Genomic DNA, 5,015 nt, shown 5'->3' on the forward strand with positions numbered 1-5,015 from the left:
GGCAGAGATGACCAGGTGGGTGAGCTGGCCTTCTTTCACATTCCACATAGCTTTCTTCTTTTGACATTAATTGATATTTAGTATTCGAGACATGAGAGAGTCTAGATCTCAAAGAATAATTTCAATCCCCAAGCGAAAAAAACGGAGTGATCTTGAATATTTTGAAATAACGTGGATTAAAACTGTAAAACCAAACAACCTGTCACATTTTTAGATCCTTAACATTTTCACTCAAAAATGGTCTGGTGCAGCGTTCTACATTTAATACCAATAAAACATAGAGGATAAGGATTTTTTTTTCAGTTTCCATTTCCACATACTAATTGTGTAACTATGATACATAAGCAACTTCCTACATGGGGGCACACAGCCTCGTTCTTGCTCTAAAGAGTGCTAATAAAATATATTTTGATGTTCTCTCTTCTGGCTGGAAAGTTTTTAAACTGATAAGAACAGATACTACATTTGATCTTAGCCAAAAAGCTGAGAAGCAATAGGCAGAAAGTTTTTAAAAGCATAGGGATCATGTCAAGCTGTATTGAGGAGAAGCTGTAAAATGAAGAAATGGCTAGAAGAAAACAGAGAAGTTCTTAGCCTGTGGCCAAATTATGAAAATGGCAAAACTTGTCCATGGTACTTGGTTCTCATAAACATCCTGGCCCTTCTCCTCACTGTCACAGTTCAGTGACTTCATGGTCCCTGCGCTGGCTCTGGGGGCAGGGAATCTGAAACTCATTCCCACCGTGGGATAAATGACTTATACGGATTCCTGCTTTAAACATCGAAGTGAAAAATCTATAATGAGCAGAAAAGAGCAGGAATGGTAGGTGGGGGGAGCATTTTGGAGGGTGAGGATTCTTTCAGTATGCATAACATACTATCAGCAAGGCACCAGGTATGTGCTACCCACAGAAATACATGTGCATATGACATGTTTAATGACTCACTGAGTCTATAAAGAGCACTTAATATGTAGTATTAAAAAAAGAAAAGGTGGGGCGCCTGGGTGGCTCAGTCAGTTAAGCGTCCGACTTTGGCTCAGGCCATGATCTCACAGTCTGTGAGTTCGAGCCCCATGTCGGGCTCTGTGCTGACAGCTCAGAGCCTGGACCCCGCTTTGGATTCTGTGACTCCCTCTCTCTCTACTCCTCCTCCACTCACATTCTGTCTGTCTCTCTCAAAAATAAATAAACGTTAAAAAAATTAAAAAAAAGAAAAGGTGCCCAAGATAAGAATGCTTAGATTTATGGCATATCTTTTATATGGAGTGTGATCCTATTAAAAAAAAATGTAACTTAAAATGAAAACAAAATACATAGAGTGGTAGAGATATAAAGCCTTGAGAGATGGACTATCAAAAATTGTTACCAATATTTAGTATTCATTTTTATACATTGGTAATCACTTGTTGAGCCTCTACTTGAGTGAATATCTGCCTAGAAATTCTTCTAGGTACCACTAGCTGTGTTACCTAAATTAGATTGTTCATTGCTGTCCATTCAATAGCCAGTCCCAGATTAGTAATTATCAGCAATAATAATGATGATGATTATAGCATCATTTACCCAAAATGGTCTTAGAAACCTACTACTGTGATTTTGTTTTAGCATCATCTGCTCTCAGCCACTACCAGAGGGATTGCGGATGGTCACCTTACCTTTAGGCCTGAGTTCTATTCATTTGTTTATTCAACAAGTACTACTGAGCACTTACTTTGTAAAAGTCTATGCTAGGTACTATGGGAAATGCCAAGAGGAAAACTACACAATCTTTGTTCACAGTGAAATTATAATATAGCAGGATGTGTGTGTATGTATGCATGTATACATGTGTGTGTGTGCACATGTCAAATTTAAATGCTATAAGACATGTTTGTCCAAGATGTTAAGATACCCAACACAGGGAAGGGGATTTTTAGTTAGAGTGGGTAGGGGATAAAGAAGAGGAGTGGGAGACATTGGGGGCCTGCATGTGCAAGGGAATTTGGGGGCTGGGGCTAGAAGGATGGTAAGGCACTACAAATAATGGAGTGGTCTTAATGAAGAATTGAGAAAAAAGAGACATATTAGCCAAATGGTAAAGATTTCCACTTGACTGTGTTACGGGTTAGGTGTAGGGGTGTAGAGGAAGTAAAAGTCGGGAAGATAAAGTTGGGAAAGAGCACAGAAAACTTCAGATTTCCAGATAAGGGGATTGAACTTTATTTACAAGATACTGGTGAGTCACTGGATCTCTTTGAGCAGATGTTTGACATGACACTAGTTGTGCTTTGGGAGAATTACTCTGGCATCATGGATAGGATGAGTTGGACTAAAGAGAAGGGAGAATGGCTTCAGGCAGTCCAAACAACTGTCCCAGTAGCTCCGGTCAAAGAAAACATGGACTTGAACTAGAAGGTGGATAGAAGGGGATAGGAGTAAACAAAATTTCTGGATGAATTAATGAAGTGGCTGGGAGGCAGCTGGGAAGGTGTCACTTGAATCTGGGAAGATGTCAGTTGAATTTTTGAGTCTCCCCAAGTTCCCACAGACCAGTTTTTCTTGACTTCAACACTATTGATAATTTGTATTGGACAATTCTTAGTTGTGGGGCTAAACTGCGCATTGTAGGATGTTTAACAGCACTCCTGGACTTTCCTCCCTAGATGTCTATAGTAGCCCCCACCCCCACTCCCATCTCATCTCCATTTGTGAAAATGAACCTGTCTCTAGACATTGGCAGGTGTCCTCTGGGGGACAAAGTCATCCCCACTTGAGAACCACAACCCTATATAAAACTAATAGAGCAACTAGAATATAAAATCTAACAACCCGCATAAAATATCTCTATCTATCTTCTATTTACCTAACTTGTCATCAATCTATCTATCTATGTATCTACAGTTACTAGGTTTTAAGGTATCTCCACAAACCCTAAAATATGAATGGGTTGGGGGAAAATGCTGAGAGCCAGGAGAACTGTGCATAGTCATCATATTTGTAGATGGAAGTAAAGGGAAGGCAACGTGGATTCTGAAGGTCAAGAGTAACAGAGCACCCCCACATCCCTGGGAGGTGCTCACTGGAAAATGTGGCTGAACTGGGGCATAGTTGTGCAGATCAAAATCACTGTGCGAGCAAGGGGCCTGCGTCTGATAAGATCTAATGGTGCTGGAGCAACCTGGGCCTTATCTGCCATTGATGATAACAAGCCAATATTCCTTTCCAGCACACAGCTTCTGAACTGAGAGGACCAGGGACAAGAGGAGCAAAAAAATCAGATGAGAATGGGATGGGGACATGGAAAAGGGAGAGCTCACAAAGCACAAGGCCAAATTTTGAAAAATCATTTTGAGGGAAAAAAAAAAACCAGAAGAAGGAGTTTAGAATCATGAATCTGAGAGTTATTTTGGCTTCTCCTTCCCCCTAAAAGTTGACGAAAACTCATTTACTTACATGTGAGCAAAGGAAAAAGTATGCAGTCTAATAAAGAGAATGAAGAACAGAATAAAATTCCACATGGTCTGGGAGACACATGGAAGATGTGCCCACAAAACAAATGAAAACTGAAACCCAGAATTTCAAAGTGAGCTAAAAGCAACCAAGTAAAGGGTAGAAGCCATGACAATTAATCACAAATGGAAAAACTCAGAAATGAGGTGATTAGGAAAATTTTAAGAGAGAGCTTTTTCTCAATAAGTTGAGAAAAAAAAGAAAATAGTAAGATCATTTTTGTGATGAAATTGATCCAAAGTAGCAAGGCAAATAAACAGAAACAATAATTCAGTGAGAGAAATAGACTGTGTGAAAGGAAAAGAGTTTTAAAAATCAAAAAAGTGTGAATTAAGCACTTTTAAAAAAGCATCTGAGCGGGGGGGTGGGGGGGAGGGGGTGAGAGCGGGGTCTGGGTGGCACAGTCAGTTAAGCGCCCGATTCTTGATTTCCGCTCAGGTCCTGATCTCACGGTTCGTGGGTTCAAACCCCACATGGGGCTCTTCACTGTCAGCACAGAGTGCTTGGGATTCTCCCTTTCCTTCTTTCTCTCTCTCTGCCCTTCCCCTGCTCATGCTCTCTCTTTCAAAATAAGTAAATAAACATCAAAATAATTGAAAAACCATCTGAAAGAAAGGGATGTTTCTTGTTAATTTTTTTAATGTTTATTTATTTTTGAGAGAGAGACAGAGTGTGAGCAGGGGAGGGACAGAGAAAGAGGGAGACACAGAATCTGAAACAGGCTCCAGGCTCTGAGCTATCAGCACAGAGCCTGATGCGGGTCTCGAAGCCACGAACCGCGAGATCATGACCTGAGCCAAAGTCGGGCACTCAACCGACTGAGCCACCCAGGCCCCCTGTGAAAGGGATGTTTCCTTCAGAAAAATCAGCATGTTTATTACAGGGGTTTGTTACCTAGAGTCAAGGACCGTAGGTTTTGTGGATAAAAATCATGTGGTCTGTGGACTTTGTTGGGAAAAATATATGTTCATTTTTGCTAACCTCTAGCTAAATTTAATACTTTTCTTTAACTAATATGTATACACCAGCATATAGTAATATTAACAGTACCTGTGACTTGCTCACCAAAATGAGTTTTAAGTCACAGTATCAAATTATAGTTTTAAAAAATATTGCCCAATATCATTTATGTTCATCATTTTTTTTCAAACTTATAGTGACTACTACACCTGCCCCTAGGTCTAATTATTCAATATGGTAATAAAGAAGTAAATAGATCACTGTCTCACAGTTTAAAAGTATTTTGAGAACTATATTTCAATATAATCAGTTTCCTTTGCTATTCTATACATTCCATTTTATGCACTTAAAAATATTATTCTGAGAAAGGATCCATTGGTTTTACCAGACTGCTAAGAGTTTCCACAGTATAACAAATTTTGTGATCTCTATTATATAGTAGGAGTCTCTAAAGGGAAATAATTCAAAAAGTTTTCTTGAAATAAGAGGCAATTTGAAATTACATATCGAGGGGGCTGGAATTGCCCCATAATAGCCAACACTATCCTGCAAAGAAAGACCATT

General features: G+C 39.5%; 1 pseudogene; it reads right to left on the bottom strand.

Annotated features, from left to right (window-relative positions):
• Positions 1-385: 385 nt before the first annotated feature.
• LOC113600408 (uncharacterized) lies at positions 386-495 on the bottom strand (annotated as a pseudogene).
• Positions 496-5,015: the final 4,520 nt, after the last annotated feature.

The sequence above is a fragment of the Acinonyx jubatus genome, chromosome D2, assembly GCF_027475565.1.
Source record: "Acinonyx jubatus isolate Ajub_Pintada_27869175 chromosome D2, VMU_Ajub_asm_v1.0, whole genome shotgun sequence".
Classification (NCBI taxonomy): Eukaryota; Metazoa; Chordata; class Mammalia; order Carnivora; family Felidae; genus Acinonyx; species Acinonyx jubatus.